The sequence below is a fragment of the Furipterus horrens genome, unplaced genomic scaffold (genome assembly GCF_987537825.1).
Source record: "Furipterus horrens unplaced genomic scaffold, mFurHor1.1.pri manual_scaffold_17, whole genome shotgun sequence".
Taxonomy (NCBI): domain Eukaryota; kingdom Metazoa; phylum Chordata; class Mammalia; order Chiroptera; family Furipteridae; genus Furipterus; species Furipterus horrens.
Window position 1 is genome coordinate 5,156,946 of NW_028327187.1, and position 22,399 is coordinate 5,179,344.

Below are 22,399 nucleotides of genomic sequence, written 5' to 3' on the forward strand. Positions count from 1 at the left end.
GTGATTAAAAACACTTAACGTAAGATCTAAACTTCTTAGTAACTTTTTTCTTTATTTTTATTGTTTACACTGTTAAGTTATCCCCACTTTTCCCCTCTTTGCCCACCTCTACCCAGCACCTGCCTCCTCCGTCTCTCAGGCCATTACCACACCATTGTCCTGGTTCATGGGTCACACATATGTGTTCTTTGCCTAATCCTTCACCTTTCATCCAGTCTCCCGCCCCCCTCCCCTCTGACAGCTGTCAGTCTGTCCCACGTGTCCATGCCGCTGATTCCATTTTGTTCATCAGCTTATTTTGTTCATTAGATTCCACATATAAGTGAGATCATACGGCATTTGTCTTTCAGTGACTAGCTTATTTCACTTAGCATAATGCTCTCCAGGTCCATCAGTGCTGTTGGAAAACGTAAGAATTCCTTCTTTTTAAAGGATGCACAGCATTCCATTGTATAAATGTGCCACAGCTTTTTTATCCACTTATCTGCGGATGGGCACGTGGACTGTTTTCAGACATTGGTGATGATCAATAATGTCGCTATGACTATTCGGGTGCTCATATTCTTTGGAATTGGTGTTCTAGGATGCTTAAGATATGATCCCAGAAATAAGACTGCTAGGTCAAAAGGCAGCCTCATATTTAATTTTCAGGGAAACTCCATACTGTTTTCCACAGTGGCTGCCCCAGTCTGCATTCCAATGAGCAGGGCACTAGCGTGCCCTTTGTTCCACATCCTTGTCAGGACCTGTTCTTTGGTGATTTATTGACGGGAGCCATTCTTTCAGGTGTCAGGTGGTATCTCATTGTGGTTTTTTTAAAAAAGATTTTATTTATGTATGTATTTTTAGAGAGAGGGGAAGGGAGGGAGAGAGAGAAACATTACTGAGTGGCTGCCTGTCCTGCACTCCTAAATGAAGAACTGGCCCACAACCCAAGCGTGTGCCTGACTGGGAATCAAGCCAGCAACTCTGTGGTTCACAGGCCAGCACTCAATCCACTGAGTCACACCGGCCAGGGCTCATTGTGGTTTTTACTTACATCTCTCATGATTACTGGCATTGAACATTTTTTTCATATGCCCATTGGCCATCTTTCTGTCTTCTCTGGAGAAGTGTCTGTTCAGGCCCTTTGCCCATTTTTTAAATTGGATTTTTTGTGTCTCTGGTGTTGAGTTGTATAAGTTCTCTATGTATTTTGGAAATTAATCCCTAATCATAGCTAAATATGTTGTTGGATGCAGTGGATCCCCTTTTCATTTGGTTGACGGTTTATTTTGCTGCACAGAAGCTTTTTAATTTGATGTAGCCCATTTGTTTATTTTCCCTTTATTCCCCCTACCCTAAGAGACATATTGGTAAAAGTACTGCTACAAGAGATGTCTGAGAGCCCTGGCTGGTGTGGCTCAGTCCGTTGAGTGCTGGCCTGCAAACTAAAAGGTCACTGGTTCGATTCCCAGTCAGGGCACATGCCTGGGTTGTGGGCCAGGTTTCCAGTAGGGGGCGCATGAGAGGCAACCTATCAATGTATCTCTTGCACATCAATGTTTCTCTCTCTCTTTCTCTTTCTTCCCCTCTCTCTAAAAGTAAATAAATAAAATTTTCTTAAAAAGAGAGAGAGATGTCTGATATTTTGCTGCCTATGTTTTCTTCTAAGATTTTTATGCATTTGTGACTTGTATCTAAGTGTTTTATCCAGTTTGAGTTTATTCTTATGTATGGTATAAGTTGGTGGTCTAGTTTTATTTTTTGCATGTACCTGTCTAATTTTCCCAACACCATTTTTAAAAATGTTTAAAAAGATATTATGTATTTTCAGAGAGAGAAGAAGGGAGGGAGGAAGGAGAGAGACAAACATCAGTTGGTTGCCTCTAGTATGTCCCCAGCTGGGGACCTGGCCTGCAACCCAGGCATGCGCCCAGACAGGGAAATAGACCTGCAACCTTTAGGTTCACAGGCTGGCACTCAATCCACTTGGCGACTCCCGCCAGGGCCCAACACCATTTATTAAAGAGACTCTCCTTAGTTCATTGTATGTTCTTGTCTCCTTTGTCACATATTAATTGACCATATAGGTGTGGGTTGATTTCTCACCTCTTTTTTCTGTTCCACTGATATATTTTAGTAACAGGCTGCTTTGATTAAAATGGTCTTGTAGTATAGTTTGATATCAGGTATTGTGGTCCCTCCAATTTTGCTTTCGTTCTCCAAATTTCTGAGGCTATTCGGGGTCGCTTGTGGTTCCACATAAATTTTTGAAATATTGGTTATAGCTCTGTGATATACGACATGGGCATCATTTATTTATTTATTTGTTTGTTTGTTTGTTTGTTTGCTTCTTTATTTTTGGAGAGAACGGAAAGGAGAAAAAGAGGGAGAGAAATATCACCATGTGGTTGCCTCACACGAGTGCCCCCAACTGGGGACCTGACGTGCAACCTAGTCATGTTCCCTGACTGGGAATCGAACCAGTGACAGTTGGCTCGCAGGACGATGCTCAGTGCACTGAGCCACAGCAGCCAGGGCTGCCATGTCTATTTTAATAGAAATAGCATCGACCTTATAGATCGCTTTGGGTAATATGCACATTTTAATTATATTACTTTTCTAATCCACAAACACAGTGTATGTGCCACTTATTAGTATCTTCCTCAAGCTCTCCAGTGTCTTATAGTTTTCGAAGTACAGGTCTTTTACCTCTGTGGTTAAATTTATTTTTAGGTACCTAGATTTTTAGTTGCAATAGTAAATGGAACAGTTTTGTTAGTTTCTCTATTTGATAGTTCATTATTGGTATAGAAATGCCACCAATTTATGAATATTAATTTTGTGTCCTGCTACTTTGCTGAATTTATTTGTTAGTTCCAGTAGATTTTTGGTGGGATCTTTAGGGATTTCTATGTACTCTATCATGTCATCTGTGAATATGAGAGTTTTACTTTTTCCTTTACATTTGGATGCATCTTATTTTTTCTTATTGCTTAATAGCTTTGGCTATGACTTCCAGTACTATGTTGAATAAGAATGGTGGAAAGAAACATCCTTCTATTGCTTCTGATCTTAAGGCAAACACTTATATATGACAAGCAACTGAATGGGAGAATATATTCATTGATATATCTAATAAGGGCTTAATATCAAAAATTTATAATCAACTTATAAAGTCAACACCAGAAAAACAAGCAATCCATTTAAAAAGTGGGCAAAGTACCTGAATAGACACTTCTCCAAAGAGGATATACAGAAGGCCAACAGACATATGAAAAGATGCTCTATGCCACTAATCATCAGAGAAATGCATATTAAAACCACATGAGGAGACATCCGACCAAGACAAAGGCCTAGACTGACACGCTCCATCTCCCTCCACAACTAAGAATTAATACAACTACCACAAAGCCAGAAATAATCAGAAGTTCCAGAAAATAAATGGAAGTGTAACATATGAAGTTATAAAGAAGTGGTGCTTGTCTGGACAGGTAGGTGGGGTGAAACCAGGGTGTAGAGGTCAAGCTGTGCTGGTGGCGGTGGTGGCAACAGTGGCTAGGCAGCGGTAAGCACAGATTCCTGTATTAAAAGGGGGCCGAGAAGTGCCTGGGGAGCACCCCTGGCTGCAGACCAGACCCATCAGCTTGCAATTCGAATGCCGGGGAAAGCAGAGCCCCATTGCCTTGGACTGTGAGGCCCAGAGGGGTAGGGTTGGAGGAGGAGGCTCCTGGTCTCTTAGCAGAGAGTTAATGGCAGGAATCCATCTTGGACACCCACTCCCACAGAAAATGCCACAGCATAGTGAGAAGGGTCGCCCAGTTGTGATGTGTGCATGGGGCTCCACATCCTATAGAGTAGGAGGTGTGACAGCCCTGCCCAGGAAGCAAAGGTAAACACAAAATGGTCAGGATGGCACAGATCATGATAGAGATCCTGGTGACGCAGCTGACCAGACAGCAAATATCTAAAGTTATGAAGGAGCAGATAGGAAATAGTTCTGAGGCACAGTTCAGAGCTTTGGCTATATGAATGCTTACAGACCTAACAGCAGATCTTAAACAAGACGGGGAAGGAATAAAGGCTAGTCCTCCTGAAATGAACAAAAACACATACAAAACAAGTGGTGAGGGAAGCAAAACCAGGGGTCAAATCAACAAATCCAAACATAGGGAAGGAACAAAGAGTCAACCAGTGCAGAAAGAGGAAACAAAATGTGAGGAAAATGAGGAGAGGCTCAGAAACCTCTGGGACATCTATAAGCGGGCCAACATCCAAATCATAGGGTTGCCAGAAGGTGAAGAAGAACTAGAAATTGAAAAATTATGTGAAAAAATAATGAAGCAGAACTTCCCTAACTTGAGGAAGGAAATAGACTTATAGGTCCAGGAAGCACAGAGAGTTTCAAAAAAACTGGACCTAGGGAAAACCACACCAAGACACACTATAATCAAATTGTCAAAAATTAAAGATCAAGAGAGAATCTTAAAAGCAGCAAGAGAGAAGAAGAGAATTATGTACAAAGGGGTCCCAATAAGACTATCAGCTGATTTGTCAAAAGAAATTCTTCAGGCAACAAGGGACTGGCAAGAAATATTCAAAGTAATGAAAAGCAAAAACCTACAGTCATGATTTCTCTATACAGTGAAGCTGTCATTCAGAATAGAAGGGCAGAGAAAGTGCTTCCAGGACAAATTAAAACCACTGTTATATGAAACATTAAAGGGACTTTTTTAGGAGAAAGAGGATCAAAACTATGAACATTAAAATGAAAACTATATCACAACAACCAATAACAGAAGCAAGGGAACTGAACCAAAGGCAAAGTAAGTAGGCAACAAGAGTGGGAAAACAGTTATAAGTATGGGGAACATTATGGGATGAGGTCAGCAGGGAGGGGGAAGGGGAAAGGGAGGGAGATGGTACAGGAATTAAGAAGCATAGTAGGAGGGAGTGGAGTAGACAGGAAGATGTTGAGAAGAACTATATGCACAATCAATTGGCATGGACTTGGGGGGGGGACAACTGGAGTGAGGGAGGTCACTGGGTGGAGGGGAACAAAGGGAAAAGAAATTGGGGGGGGAGCAAAGGGGAAAAAATTGGAACTATTGTAACAATATAATCAATAAAATATACTTAAAAAAAGGGAAAAGAAATTGGGACAACTGTAACAGCATAATCAATAAATCATATTTTTTAAAAAAACCACATGAAATACCACTTCACACTTGTCAGAATGGCCATCACCAATAAATTAAGAAACAACAAGTTTTGGCAAAGTTCTGGAAAAAGGGGAACCCTCATGCACTGTTGGTGGGACTGCTGATTGGTACAGTCACCATGGAAAACTTTATAGAGGTTTTTCAAAATTAGATATGTACCTACCTTAGATCCAGCAATTCCACTTATGGGTATATAACTGAAGAAACATGAAACATAATTTGAACAAATATATGCACCCCTATGTTTATTGTAGTCTTATTTATAATAGCCAAGCTATGGAGGCAACTCAATTGTCCATAACTAGGTAAGTATTAAGAAAGCTGTGGTACATTTACACAATGGAATATGACTTAGCCATAAGAAGAATGAAATCTTACCATTTGCAACAGCATGGATGGACCTAGAGGGCATTTAGCTAAGTGAACTTAGCCAGTCAAAGACAGACAAAGACCATATGATTCTATTTACAGGAAATCTAAAGAAAAATAGAAACAAACTAAACAGAAACATAGATACAGAAAACGGATGGTTAGAGAGGGCAGTGGTTCGGAGGACTCAGTAAAATGTTGATGGGATTGAGAACTACAGATTGGTACAGCATAGGCTACATAGTCTATAATTTTTTTATAACTGTGGATGGTGTCAGATGTGGACTGGAGATTATCAAGGAGAACACGTCCTAAAGGATGTGATTGTTTAGCTACTACACTGTACAGCTGAAACTAATGCTAAGTAATGTTAAATGTAAGCTGTAATTGAAAAAATAAATATTAAGAACAAGAATTTTTTAGGACTTCTCGTGGAACTTGACTGTAACACAGTACAACTGAATGTCTTGACACTCAAGCAGCTCAGATTCTTCTGGATAATGACCATTATGCCATGGAAAATTCATAGAGTGTTGAAATATTTGTCTTTTAGACAGCTATAAAACAACATGAAGCGTTCATTTTCAGCTTTGCTCGTCCATCTGGAGTTGATAAAATCAAGTGTGGGAAGATCAAAGGCCAAGACTCTTAAGTCAAGAATTCCACAGAATTGCACTTGGAGGAGAGTGTGATCAGTCAGACATTGGCAGACACAGGCACACCTATGCTGGAAGGATGCTGGGTTGTGTAATCAATGGCTTGAAGTCTGCTGAAGTTAAGAAGTATCAAGGGCCCATGGACATGGACAACAGGGTGGGAATCAATGGTGGGAGCAGGAGGTGGGGTGGGTGCAGCAAGGGAGACCAACCAAGGAAAAAGTGGGACAACTGTCGTTGAACACCAGTAAAATCTTCAAAAAGGAAGAAAAGAATACAGTGTTCCTATTTGATGAGGTTGGAAAGCTCATTTGAAAGGCTATAGGTTGATGTTGCAGCAACTCTTCTTGAGGTATTAGATCCTGATCAAAATCATAACTTTACACGTTAGGGTATAAATGTAGCTTTTGACCTTTCACAAGCTCTTCTTCTAGCTACTGCCAATTCCATTGCTATTAGTCTACGTATCTTGGTGGTCAAAATGGCGATCACTCGGGGTATGCATGAGAGGAGATAGATTGATGACAGGCACTTATCGCCAAAACACCTCAAGCAGCATCTGTTGACTCCTCATCAGATTCAGATCTTTTTGTTTATTACTCTTGACATCATCACCAGGTATATGGGAGAGGAAGGGTTTCCATCTCTGGAAAGTAAGTTTGGGGCCATTTGCCAAGCTGTTGCTGACTTGGCCCTCCACCTAAAATGCAATTTTGTTTCATGTCTATGCACTGAAAGATATCCTTGGTCCCTAATGAATGAGATTAGCATCTGAGTCAACCAGCAGTGGCAATAGCTTAGGCTTGAACATCCTTAGATAGAGAAATAATGATTTTCGAAGCAAGTGGAATGGATGTTGAAGGTCATTTAACTTTGACTAGCTAGCAGATGTCAAGAAGTCATTGTCCCATCTAAACTGGCTCCACAGCAATGCAAAGAAATACTATTTGACTAAAGCTTCTGGAAGTTTAGATTTTCTTAACCAGATAGACATCACTCTGCTCTTCCCAGCCAGAGCTGTCACAAAAGATGTACCATCTGCTAGACTTATCACAGTCATGTGTCTTGCCTCACTTTTAGCCAGCAGTTGGCATGTTCTGGTATAGCCTTGACTGGAGAAATCACGCAGTGAGGCCTTGTTCTTCTAGTGGGTAGAATTAAACAAAAAGTGTTGAGAACACACAGAGCAGAAGTAAGGTGAATAATTATTCCTCAAAACAATTGTAAAAGCTTTGAAGAAATCCCTGGCAATGTAAGACACAATTAAAGTTTTATCTCAGCAAGCTGGTTGGAGGAAGAGAAGATAACTTTTGATAGTGACTTTACTGTCAAGAACAGATCTGATCTCTGGCCCAAATCTCAACTCTTAAGAATTTTAAGTGATAAAGCAACAAAAAGGTGGTACTGACAAGGTTGATTTTATTCACATTAATCAGGGTAAGCAAAATGTCCATAATTTGTGAATATTATCATAAGAGTAATGAGGCTCATTCAAGTTGTGGTTAATATTCATTACAGAAAAATTAATTTAATATACTGGTACAAATTGAAAAGAAATCTCAATTATCCAGCCAACTTTTTGAGTTTTGTATTTTGTAAAAGTTTGAGTAATTATCATGAAACTAAAAATTACATAAGTTTCAAGTGCACAATTTCATGATACATCATACATATATATTGAATGAATAAAATAAAGAATAAAATCATATAATCATATCAATAGATGCAGAAAAGCATTTGACAAGGCATAATATCCACTTATGATGAAAATACTCAATAAAATGGATATAGAAGGAAAGAACCTCAACATAAAGGGTGTACAGGACAAGTTCTTAGTCAATATCATACCCAATAGAGAAAAATTGAAAGCTTTTCCTCTAAAATCAAGAGCAAGACAAAGATGTCCACCCTCACCACTCTTATTCAGCATAGGAGTGGAAGTCCTAGCCACAGCGATCAGATGAGGAAAAAAAGTATCAAAATTGAGACTAAAGAAGTAAAATGGTCACTTTTGCAGATGGCATAATTCTTTACATAGAAAACCCTAAACACTCCACCAAAAAGAAAAAAAAAACTATTGAAAATAGTAAACTAATACAGTAAATTTTCCAGGTACACAGTTCATGTACAAAAATCTATTACATTCCTATGTACTAACAATAAAATTTCAGAAAAAAAATTAAAAACCTTTTTTTTTTGCCATTGCAATCCAGAGAATAAAATATCTAGGAATAAATTTAACAAAGAAGCTTAAGGACCTATACACTGGACACTACAGAAGCATAATTAAAAGAAACACAAAGAAATGGAAAGATGTTTTATGTTTATGGATTGGAAGAACCAACACAATTAAAAAGTCCATATTACCAAAGCAATGAACAAGCTTACTGCAATCCCCATAAAAATCCTAATGGCATTTTTTTTTTAAGAAATACAACAAAAAATTATTACATTTATATGGAAACACAAAAAACTCTATAGCCAAAGCAATCTTGAGAAAAAAGAACAAAGCTGGCCATATCACACTCTGACTTCAAAGAACATCACAAAGCAACAATAATTAAAACAGCATGGTATTGGCAGAAAAAAAGGCATGCAGACCAATGGAACAGAATTGAGAGCCCAGAAATAAAACCACAAGTATACAGGCAAATAATTTTGACTAAGGAGCAAAACATACAGTGGAGAAAAAAAGCCTCTTCAATAAATGGTTCTGGGGAAATTGGTAATTCACATGCAAAAGGATGAATCTAGACTATTGTTTGTCTCCATACACAAAATTAACTCAAAAGGGATCAAATACATAAATATAAAACCTAAAACCTTAAATTTCATAGAAGAAAACATAGGTACTAAGTATGAACTTTGGTCTTAGAATTTTATGAATTTGACCCCAAAGGCAAGGAAATTAAGAGCAAAATTAAATGTATAGGAATATGTCAAGTGAAAAGCTTCTGCAGAGCAAAAGAAAACATCAACAAAAAAGTCAACCAATCAAATGGCATAAGATGTTTGCAAACATCCGCTCAGAAAAGGGGTTAATATCCACAATATATAGAGAACTCATAGAACCCAACACCCAACAAACAATCCAATTAAAAACTGGGCAGAGGACCCAAACAGACACTTCTCCCAAGAAGACATACAAATGGCCAACAGATACATGTAAAGATGGTCAACTTCGCTCTCTAGTAGGGCAAGGAAAACCAAAGCTACAATGACATGCTACCGTAGAATGGCTATTATCAACAAGTCAGGTAATAACAAGTGCAGGAGAGGCTGTGGAGTAAAGGGGACCTTCATTCACTGCTGGTGGGAATGTAAGCTGGTACAGCCGCTACGGAAAGCAGTATGGCAGGTCCTCAAAGAATGAAGAGTAGAGGTAATATCTGACCCAGTGGCCCCTCATCTGGGCAAGAGCCCGACTTTATTGTTTTGCATGTGGATATGCACTTGCCTCAGCACCATTTGTTGAAAAGACCAGTCTTTCACCATTTAATAATCTTGGTTTTAGAGGGGTGGCGTTCAAAATCAGACATCTGATAGTGTTATAAGATGCAACCAATAATTCTCAAGTTTCTTAAACTAGGACTTTAAGTAACGTGAAAAGGGAACACTGAATAATAACAATAAATGTGGTGTTTGAATACGATTGTAACTAGAAGTTACTAAGCATAAAGTTAGGCTTTCATGATGAATTATATATATTTTATTTCACTGTATCCATAAGTAAATCACACGAGAATAAGTTGTATTCTGACCATCAACTCAGGCTGTTCCAACAGTTCATTAACTAGACTTTTTCTCACCATAAAATTTTATTCCAGTCATCTACGTTAGTTTGTCTCATGATAACTATGTTGATTTTTGCAACTGAAATGTTTTCCTTCCTGTTAAAGTACCACTGGTCTTTAAACAAATTTTCAATTACACTTTACTTTCTATATTACTTTGTATTGGTTGCAGGTGTACAGTGTAAGTGTTAAACAATCATATGCTTTACAAAGTGTCCCCACTGACATTTCCAGTACTCACCTGGCACCATACAGTTATCACAATAGTATTGACTATATTCCCTAGGTTGTCCTTTACATCCCTGTGACTATTTTTGTAACTACGAATTAGTACTTCTTAATCCTCTCACATTTTCCCCAGTCTCCCACCCCCCTCCCGTCTGCCAGCCACCAGCCCAGCCTCTGTGTTTATGAGTCTGTTTCTGCATCACTTGTTCATTTATTGTTCTTTAGATTCTGCATATAAATGAAATCATATGGTTTTTGTCTTTGTGTGACTTATTTCACTGAGCATCACGTCCTCTAGGTCCATCCGTGCTGTCGCAAATGGTAAGATTTCATTCTTTTTAGGGCTAAGTAGTATTCCATTGTATACATGTACCCCAGCTTTGTTATCCACTCATCTACTGATAGGCACTTAGGTTGCTTCCATAGGTTGGCTATTGTAAATAACACTGCAATGAATATAAGGGTGCATATATGCCTTCAACTTAATGTTTTGGGCTTCTTCAGATATATACTTAGAAATGGAATTGCTGGATCTTAAGGCAGTTTTATTTTTTATTTTTGAGGAACCTTCATTGGGGTAAGTGGCTGCACGAGCCTGCATTCCCACCAACAGTGCAGAAGGGTTCCCCTTTCTCCACATCCTCACCAGCGCTTGTTGTTTGTTGATTTGTTGATGACAGCCATTCTGGCCAGTGTGAGGTGATAGTTCATTGTGGTTTTAATTTGCAACTCTCTGATGATTATTAATGTTGTAAAAATGTTTATAGGTGTATTGGCCATCTCTCTGTCCTCTTACAATAAGTGTATATTCAGGTCCTAGTGCCATCTTTCTATTGGATTGTTTGTGGTGGGGGGGTGTTGAGTAGTCTACTGGTCTTGTTTCAGTGCCTCTTACGCTGGTAGAGTTCTGCTACAGCTGATTCTGTTGCTCCCACTTGTTCCCTTTTTCCTAATGTGTCATGCTCTATCTTGTTTTCTTTCTTTCTGTTGTTTTCTTTATCTTCTATGTGCTGCACTTCTACTTTCATCTATTTCTTTTTCTTTTGCTGTTGCTTTATGCCTATTACTTACCGTGAGTAAGCCTATTCATTGTCTCTCGTTGTGAAGGTAAGAGATTGACTTTCTAACAAAGCCATAGTAAATAATTGTTGCAGAAAAGAAATTGATCACATTTAGTATTTTCTGATTCCAGGATAGTAGATCTTGCTTGATTTCAAAATCTTTAGTCCTTCTGCTGCCAGAGCTTGGACCACTTGTTCCCATTGCGGGCTTAGCCTGGATCCACGGACCTTAGAATGTGAGACCGTAGCACTCTCTCCTATGCCTCTCTCACTCAGCATCAAGTTACTCATGTGGCTTGTTTGACCCTGAAGTTATAGCCCTTGCTATAAATGGCCTTTTTGTTTGTTCCTGACATTCAGCTCCCATCCTCCTTGCCAACTCTGGTAATCACGTTTTCCATATTGCTTTAGGAGCCTGAGTCCCTGCCTTGGTACCCTGCCTTTTCCCTTAGTCCTGCGAGGACTGGATTTTTGTTTTGATTATGTCCATTACTCCTGTTTCCCTGCAGTTATCCTTTCTGAGGCTCAGGGCTGTAGCTATGTCCTTGCTGGCAGTCAGCTTAGACTTGTGAATGTTGGCCTCCTTGACCCATTACTCTCGGTGCAGGCATCCTGTAAGGAGTTACCCTTGTCTTCCAGCAGATAACCTCACGCCCACCCTTCTCAAACTTTAGTGTGCATAGAGGTTACTTATCATATTCATGGGAATTGCACATTCTTGGATTCTGTGCTTTAATCTTTTGTCCCTGTGTTTGGGCTAAATCACGTGACTTTTATGTTTAGCAAGGATTCTGATACAAGGGATAAGCACACCAGGTTTTGAGAAACATTGTAATTTACGATTATGGCTTGCCAAGGAACAGTTGGCTATTGTCTATTGTCTTATTATTGGATGCTACTTCCAAATTGAAATTCTCAGAGCTTAATTCACAGGGCTGGCCCTGTATTCTGCTGCCTGTCATACTGGGGTGATTTAACCTCTGAGGTGTGCTTAGACCTCAATAGCTGCATCTTGCAAGAGGGTGTAAACTAAAGGTGGCCAGGACCAGGTGGTTGTCCTAAAAGTAGGTCCTACCTGTGTGGCTGAAATTTGAACGTACACTTTCTCAGGGTGCACAGCAAATGAACTTGATTTGAATATGATCGGATAGGTGGTATTTAGTAGCAGTAGTTTTCGGACAGAGATAATACCTGTGTTTGAGCATGAGGTAGCAAACTTTGGGTCTTTTGTCATTTGTGAAGGTTGGAGATTTCCAGGCAGCAACTCAGGGTGTGAAGAGTAAGGTCTAGCTTTTGGGAAAAAAAATTCAGGAACTAGGTGTTCAAGGCCAAGGGCACTGCTCAAGTGACGATGGGGAAGCTGAAAACATTCAGCATCATGGGCATTTGTTGGTTTTCCCTTTTCTAATTAGCTCCTTAATTGCATTATGAGGAACTGCCTCTTCTTCGCTGCATGAAGTCTGGTGGGTCTGGAATCATAGCCCACTGGCTGTCCTAACCAGGGGATGAACAAGGGATGATAATAAAGGCAACTGAACACCGATATCCTGGAATTTGAAACCTGAAGGCTATCACACACACACACACACACACACACAAAAAAAAAAAAAAAAAAAAAAAAAAAAAAAAAAACTGAAACAAGTTTGAGTCTGTTCTGTTCCCATAGAGAATCCAACACGTAACCTTTTTGTTAGAAGAGCATTCCTATTTCTATTGTTGGAACTCCGTAGCCCTCCAAGAGCTTCTTTGGTTCTTGCCTAATTCTAAACTTGATTCTCCAGGCCTCCAGTAATTTCTATGAAAAAATAATATATTTCTAATTAATTTTACTTTGTCTAAGTTAACCAGAAATTAGTTTCTGCTGCTTCTAAACAAAGAACTCTGACTAATAATATTCAGGAAGATGCGGTGGAAGCTGAATCAGAAGGACAGGAACGTTATAATACAAGCTTGGGAGAAGAGGGCACTCTGAATGCAGAGTAGCATTTTGGACCACTTCTGTGGACCCAGGATTTGGCCTATGAACCAGTTGTAGAGCTGAGAACAAAAGAATCAGGTCTAGATTCTACCAGTTAGGGAAAATGGATTACTAGTGTATTGGATAGAGTTGAGCCTGCAGTTTGAGGTTATTTTGTTTTTGTAGAAAGAAGTAAAAGAACAAGGCAGAGACTGAAAGGGCCTCTCATATCTTGATGATCAGTTTTAGCTCTAAATCTAGACCCTCCTTATCATCTTCATCCAACCTGGAAACCAAGCTATTCCTTACTGTGTACCTATTCACTGACATGCATATAAACAAACAGCACATTGGTTCAGATCTTTTCATTTATCCCTTTTCATATATATAACTTAATATTTTGTATTGGTGGGGATGAAAGTAAGGGTAAAGAACAGATGGATGTTGAAAGTTATGTTTATATTAATATATTGAAAATAAAATTCTCTGACATTGCCTACCATGCCATCTCATTATGATAGGAACAGAAGGCAGTGTTAGAGACTGATGAACCTTAAAGTACAATTTGATTGTAGTTGAAGTGAATAATTCTCACCTGGACAGATAAGGACTGTTTCAAAAAAAATGTTAACTGAGCCTTGGCTGGTGTGGCTCAGGGGATTGATTGCTAGCCTGCAAAGTAAGGGGTTTCAGGTTCGATTCACAGTCAGGGCATGTGCCTGGGTTGCAAACCGGGTCCCCAGTTGGGGACAACCACACATTGATGTTTTCTCCCTCTCCTTCTCCCTCCCTTCCCCTCTAAAAATAAATAGAAAGAATCTTGAAAAAATAATATCTGTCCTTACTGATTCCAGATTACCTTCCAGTTGCAATGTCTCTTCTAAGCTCCACTTGGATATCATGACATACAAAAAGCTATACATAATTAATATGTACAACTTTATAAATTTGGAGATAAGTATACACCCATAAAACCATCACCTCAATTTATGCCATGAGGCTATCCATCACCTCCACAGTTTCTTTCTGCTTTATCATCATCATCATCATCATCATCATTTTATAATAAAAAACAGTTAAGATTTAACTTCTTAGTAAAGTTTATTTTTCATTTTATTGTTTATGCTATTACAGTTCTCCTCATTTTTTCCCCTTTTCCCACCTCTGGCAACTTCAGCTCCCCTCACCTCTGGCCATCACCACATTATTGTCTATGTCTGAGTTATGTGTATTTGTTCTTCAGTTAATCCCTTCACCTTCTGTCATCCAGTCACCCCTCCCCTGTCCCCTCTTACAGCTGTCAGTCTGTCCCATGTGTCCATGCCCCTGTTTCTATTTTGTTCATCAGTTTATTGTGTTCATTAGATTCCACATATGAGTTAGATCACATGGTATTTGTCTCTCTCTGACTGGCTTCTTTCACTTAGCATACTCTTCAGTTCTATTGATTCCGTTGCTATGAGTAAGATTTCCTCCTTTTTTATGACCCAGGTGTATTCCATTGTGTAAATGTACCACAGCTTTTTTATCCACTCAGACACATCAAGAAAAAAGGGGGAGAGGGCCCTTTTAAATAAAATTAGAAATGAAAGAAGAGAAGTAACAACTGAAACCAAAGAAATCCAATAATTGAATTTTTGGAACTCCTTATCCCATCACTTTTACTAACCTCACCCTGGGCATTTTACATAATATAGAAAAATTTTAAATAATTAACTTGCTTGGCAAGAGATAATAATACCATGGGGCATTAACATTTTTACAGAAGGACATAGAGTACAGCCCATGGAAGGGAAATCACATCAGTATGTACATATGTTTGATCTGGGTGAAGGTATGAGGGGGAGTGTTTGGATGCAGTAATGCATAGCAGCTTAAATCTTTTGAAGGGGGTGACAAAGCCATACCTAACAATAACCCTGAGGGCTTCCCCAGTGCAGATGTTTAAAGTTATTTTATTTAGGTATTGGGGTAGATGAAGGAGGTCACCACTCCAGAGAGAGTGGCCTATGAATTTTAAAAGAAGATACGCAGACAGTAGTTGTTCAGGTGCATTTTGATTTTCCTTTAGCATCTATGAAGTTATCAGAAACGTACAAGAATATGATGATATTCTTCCCATAGAACTCTTCTTAGAGAGCTTGCCTTTGTAAATTATTTTATTTAATATTTATTAGTAATATCTCTCAGGTCAGCCAGTGTTTTATTCCCATCTCTTATGTTCCTAGAAAAAATGATCAGTTTCAACTAAATATTATAACTATGACCTATTACCATTATCATGTGTTTACATTTTCAGTCTCCCTTTGAAACCAGAGAAGTGATTTTTCTCCATGACATGTATATTAAGTACCTGCTACCTTTATGTGTCATTGTATGTGTGGATATGGTGGGAAGGAGTCACTAAAATAGAGCTGAAGGAGCTGTGGAGTCCATTTAACAGGTATATGTATATTGTAAAAGAGACCCAATTTTTTTCCTGTTAGCTTTATTCTTCAGTATTTAAAGTGATTTTTATTGACTTTATTGGGGTGACATTGGTTAATAAGACTATAGATTTCTATGACACATGATCTGTATATTGTTCTGTGTACCCACCACCCAAAGTCAAATCTTCCATCACCATATATTTGACTCCCTTTGCCTTTTCTACGTCACTCCCTTTTAAATATCACCCGTGATTTCACTGGCACATTACAAGGAAAACATTGTGGGACAAAACCAGGAATATTTTTGGTTTGCATTTGTTAATAAGTTTGAAGTTGGCTATTTTTATATCAGTGAATATTATCTTTTTTTTTTTTTTGCACAGTTTAAAGTACCAGACAAAGCAAAATTTATCCTTGCATATTATAGCACTAAAAAACTGTTGGTTGTTATTTTTGTTTTTTTAACTGTAATCATATATATTTACTTTAAGCTAGTAATGTGATAATTTACATTATGTAAAGAAAATATGTCATCTTTAACATAAGGGTATTTACTGCTATATTGCTCTATATTTCACATAAGATGATTAATTCTTTACAGAGTTGCTAGAGTGTTGCTAAAGCTGTAGAAACTTTAAGCAACCTATATCTAGTGGTGTTTTGACTTCCTGATAACTTTTACCAGTTTTTTATTCTTTTAATAAATGCTGTATTGTAACCTACTTTTCATTTCACAGAGTGATCGCTTAACATCATTTGTTTGGATATATGGTCAGCATACATTGACCTAAGTAGAAATGTTATCTGGCTCTGCTAAGTGGATGATGATGATGATGATGATGATGACTGTGGGGGGGGGGAATTCAATACAAGGCCATATCATTTTGACTCATTTGAGTCACTTGAGTGATACTCTGCCATTTTATTTGCCTCACCACCAATTATGTCCTTTTCCAATGTATTGCAGGCACCATTTATTTGAGAGGGAGGAGAAGATAAGTAAATTTTACCAATGTAAAATCAAATGAAGTTTAGAATAAATGAATGACTAAAAACCACTTTATATAATTAGGCTATGAAAATGGGGTTATCTGTTGGTTAATCTATTATCAATGGTGAAAGTCAATTATATGAAGCTACATTATACTGAAGCTTAGTCCCTTCTCATTGATTATCAATGGGGATTCTGTACATATTCCACTGAATGTTCCTTTCTCAGTACTTTTTGAACACACTGCAAATAATTCATTTATTGATATTTGAAATAATAAGTATTTGCCAATTTTGCAGTTGGCACAATGGTACATGTTTCAAAGTGATTTTATTTCAAAAACAAAGATGGTGGTTTACGCAGACATGGCTTGCTCCTTGGCACAACCACATCAAAATTTCAGCTAAAATACAGAACAACCATGACTTAGAACTGTCAGAAACTCAGGTGAATGGAAGCCTGACAGCTATGGAGTTACAGAAACCACATCAATTGAGATGGGTAGGAGGGGTGCAGATGCGGAACAGCTGGCCCCACACCCACATGTGGTGGATACAAATTCGGGAGGGGTATCTCAGGAACGAAGAGTCCCAACCCCACACCAGGTCCCCCAGCCCAGGGTTCCAGTGTCAGGAAGAAAAGACCCCAAACCTTCTGGCTGCAAAAACCAGTGGGGATTGAGTTGGTGGAAGAAACTGCTGGAGCCCCAAGCAGTTCCCCTTAAAGGACCCACACACGAACTCACCTGCTCAGACTCACTCCCTCTGAGCTCCAGCACTGGGGCAGCAGCTTGAAAGGCACCAGTGGCACACAGGGAGAAACTGAAGTGTTTGGCATCAAGGTGAGCAGAGGCCGTTGTCCCTTTTCTAAAACTTCCTTTCACAGAGCTGGCAAGCCGATGCCATATCTGAGACTCCATCAACCTGGCCAACACTGTTTGACCCACCTTTGAGCTCCCCAGAGACTCCACCACACCCAATTGATGGGCCCACCAAAGCTGCTCTTCCATATGAATGGCTGGTCTTGGCTCCTGCTTTACAACTTTGTAAATCCTCTCAAACAAGCAACAGCTGGCCTCAGTGAGCTCCAGGCTCGGCAGTAACAGCAGCCAGCCTACATTCACAGCTTGGCTCTGCTTGGGAATCTCCAAGCCCAGCATGAGTACTAGCCATCTCAGATTGCTTTATTACTCTGGCAGGGTGGCCCCAGGAAAAACACAGGTGAGACTCCCACCTGTGGAACCCCAGGGCCAGTACATCCAGTGAATAGCTACAGACCATGTTGGAGCATCAACACCATTCCCCTGCACAGGTGATCCTCACAGAGCGAGGAGGTTGGTGGTATATGGTCACAGTAAATCCTTGCAGCTGACTGGCCTGGGTAAATCCCTCCTATTGATCTGCCAACAGCAATCAAGGCTCAAGGCTCACCTACAAGTGGAGGGTGTACTCAGCCCACACAATGGGTGCACCTCAAGTACCCAGCTTGGGTTATAAGGGAGGTTGTGCTACTGGACCCTACAGGACACCTACTACATTAGACCACACTACCAAGACAGGGAGTCAAAGCTGCTCTACCTAATACACAGAGACAAACACAGGGAGGCTGCCAAAATGAGGAGACAGAGAAGCATGGCCCAAATGAAAGAACAGATCAAAACTCCAGAAAAAGAGCTAAATAAAATGGAGATAAGCAATCTATCATATGCAGTTCAAAACACTAGTTATAAGGATGCTCAAGGAACAGAGTGAGGGCCTCAACAGTATAAAAAAGACCCAGTCAGAAAAGAAGGATATAGTAATTCAAATAAAGAGCAATTTATAGGGAAACAACAGTAGAGTGGATGAAGCTGAGAATCAAATAAATGATTTGGAACATAAGGAAGCAAAGAACAATCAATCATAACAAAAAGAAGAAAAAAGAATCCTCCCAAATGAAGACAGTATAAGTGGCCTCTGGGACAACTTCAAGAGGTCCAACACTGGTATCATAGGAGTGCCAGAAGGAGAAGAGGAAGAGCAAGAAACTGAAAATCTACTTGAAAAAATAATGAAAGAAAACTTCCCTACCTTGGCAAAGGAAATAGACATATAAGTCCAGGAAGCACAGAGTTCCAAACAAGATGGATGCAAAGAGGCCCACTCCAAGACACATTATAATTAAAATTTCAAAGGTTAAAGATAAAGAATTTTTTTTTGTTTTTCAATTACAGTTGTCCCCTTTTATCCCAATTTCTCTCCCCCACCCAACCCACCCCCTCTCCCGCAATCATATCCCTCCCCGTTGTCCATGTCCATGAGTCATTTATATACATTCTTTGACTAAACCCTTCCCTTACTTATCCCCCTTCTCTCCCTCCCTCCTCCCCCCTATTGACTGCTATTCTGCTCTTTGTTCTATTTAGTTCTTTTGTTTGCGTTGTTCTTTAGTTTCCTGTATTAGGTGATATCATATGGTATTTTTCTTTTAAAGATAAAGAATTTTAAAAGCAGCAAGAGAAAAGAAGTTAAGCAAGGAGGGGGGAGGGGGAGAGGGAGGGAGATGGTACAGGAATTAAGAAGCATAGTAGGAGGGAATGGAATAGACAGGAAGAGGTTGAGAAGAACTATATGAACAACCAATGGACATGGACTAAAAGGGGGGGACAGCTGGAGGGAGGGGGGCCACCGGGTGGTGGGAAGCATAGGGAAGGGAAATTGGGACAACTGTAACAGCAAAATCAATAAAACATGTTTAAGAAAAGAAAAGAAAAGAAAAGTTAGTTACCTACAGGGGAATTCCCATAAGACCATCAGCTGATTCCTCAAATGAAACTTTGCATGCTAGAAGGGATTGGCAAGAAATATTCAAAGTCATGAAAAGCAGGGACCTACAGGCAAGTTTGCTCTACCCAGAAAATATATCATTTAGAATAGAAGGGCAGATAAAGAGCTTCCCAGACAAGAAAGAATCTAAAGGAGTTCATTATCACCAAACCATTATTATAGGAAATGTTAAAGGGACTTAAGAAAAAGATCAAAACTATGAACAATAAGATGGCAAAAAATACATATCTATCAACAATTGAATCTAAAAAACAAACTAAGCAAGCAAGAACAGAGACAGAATCATGGATTCAGAGAGCAGTTTGACAATTGCTGGATGGGAGGGGTTGTGGGGGACAGGTGAAGAGGTGAGGGGATTAAGAAGTACAAGTTGGTAGGTACAGAACAGCCATGGGGATGTAAAGTACAGCACAGGAAATGGAGTAGCCAAAGAACTTATACATATGACTCATGGACAGGAACAATGGTGGGGGTGTTGCCTGAGGGAGAAAGGGGTGCTGGGTGGAGGGGGGGAAAGGGGGGAAAAGCAGGACAACTGTAATAGCATAATCAATAAAATATTATTTAAAAATATATTTTAAAAACTGAAGTGATTATATTTCAAAAACTTAATTTAATAACAGAATCACTGTAGTGCTTTTTCTACACAGTGAACAAAAGCATGAGAGAAAGCAAATTAGACAGGTAGAAGAGCTATTGGATGAATAATCAGAGTATAATTATCATGCATCTAAGAATATTTTCCACCAAAAAGATCCTGCACGGTTGATACATTTTACAAAATAGTACATACATTGTAATGAGCAATAACATGAAAAAAATTAACCTGATTTAACTTACAGTCAACATTAAAGCTATGATGTACATTTCACTCAACTGTGGACATTTCAGTCGTCACTTAATACTCCATTAATACTCAAAGTTTTGATTTACGGAAACACAGTAAGTTTTTGAGAACACTTCAAAATTTTTGCAGTAAAAGATTAAAACTGGTTGATGTTAACCATAAGGTTAAAAAGGCACCTAAAACATTCATAAAGCTGTATTTATATTCACAGCGTCCTTAAAATGCTGAATTGTTGAAGTTAACATGTAGATCTACTAGACTTAGTGTAAGAAATCAAATCAACAGTTTTCCTGGGTGCTGGGGTACTGCATTTAGATACTTCCATTTCATTTCCCATTCAGTGACAATAATGCCTTTCATTCATATTTTCTTTAATGCTAAACAATTGGATTTGAATTAAACTAAAACTTGAAACACACCTTTAAGATAAAAACTTATGGTTTTAATATGTTTGCTAAGCTTTGAATTCATATCTTCTAACTACATGTATTTATGTTAGATGAGTGTTGCCCATGTAGTGAAATGGTATTGTAGGACTTTTCTCATATCCAGCACTCATTTTTGGTCTGACATATAATTTATGCCCCCTTTTCCTTGTTCATTACTTAGTGACATGTTTCTGGCTGGAATTGTTTGAATAATTGCCTTGATTCTTCATTTAGCAAACTAGAAGGAAGTTACTGATTTCACTCAATCCTAAAGAGGGACTATGTGAGATGAAACAATTAGTCACAAGTTGTCAAAGTGAAACTTTATTTTTCAATTCACAGTGATTGCATACCAAGTAGGTGTATTTTTCAGATATATGGGATTTGTTTTGATCAATTAAGATTTTATGCTACCTTACATTTTAGCATTAGTCATTTGTAAATTTGGAACGTAAATAACTTAAAAGACAAATTGAAAGAATAGCCATAGGACAATATCATGCAGTCAGAATGGATTGAGATCTGAAAAATTCAGATAATCCAGCTGGTTATTTCCAACACATTATTTTTGAGTGAAATACATGAAATATACTAAAATTTTTCAATAAATGTGATACTGCATTATAATTAATGAAGGTAAATCATCTTTTAATAGTTTATGTTTTAATGTAATATTCTAAGGGAATGAAAACTTTTTGTAAGTTTGTATACTTTGACATATACTTTTATCTATTAAATTTAAATTGATATGTGGCTTTTGTTTTTAAAAACGTTTAAATGTTTTAACATAATTTATATGTATATAATTGAAACTGAAATGAAACTTATCCACCTTTTAAAAAGTTCCAAGAATTATACAGAAGTATATTATTATATGCTAAATAATGATTGTTTATTAAAAAAAAGTTTATAATTTACACCAGTCTGAACTCTGAGTGATACAGTAAGCTATGTAAGTAATTTCACATTTAGTTACCTAGAATTTTAGGATTCTTAAAGAACTTAAAAGTTGATGTTTACCTCTAGAATTATGACCTTTGAATTAAAGTATTGTTAATGTATCCTAGTCAAGAGAAACCTTGAAAAATCAAAGGTCCTAAAATTGAATTCTCTGCAATGCATATATCAAAGCTTTATCCTAGAATGGGCCATCTATGACCACAATTCTATCTGAGTCAGTAATTCTGACATTTCCAGACTATCCCTTCGGTAGAAACTAAACTTGGAAAAGTGCCATTTTATCTTTTGGTATAATATAAGCCATATTAAATTGCCCCTAAACTTAATTTCTTTCTTGTATCTTATCACTGTGAGCACAGAAAGACATAATTTTAGTAAACAAGGAAAAGGTAGAAGAAAAAGAGAAGGAATTAAAAACTTGCTTTTCAGTCCTGACCCATGTGGCTCAGTTAGTTGGAGTGTTGTCCCATAAACCCAAAGATTGTGGGTCTGTTCCCAGTCATGGCTCCTGTGACAGGAAACCGAAATGATGTTTTTCTCTCTCACATCAATGTTTCTCTCCCTCTCTCTCTCCTTCCCTTCCCCTCTCTCTACACTCAACAAGCATGTCCTTGGGTGAGGATAAAAACCAACAAAAAAACTTGCTTTTC

General features: G+C 38.4%; 1 pseudogene; it reads left to right on the plus strand.

The window, feature by feature from the left end:
- Positions 1–375: 375 nt before the first annotated feature.
- Positions 376–7,637, plus strand: LOC149990378 (lon protease homolog 2, peroxisomal-like; annotated as a pseudogene).
- Positions 7,638–22,399: the final 14,762 nt, after the last annotated feature.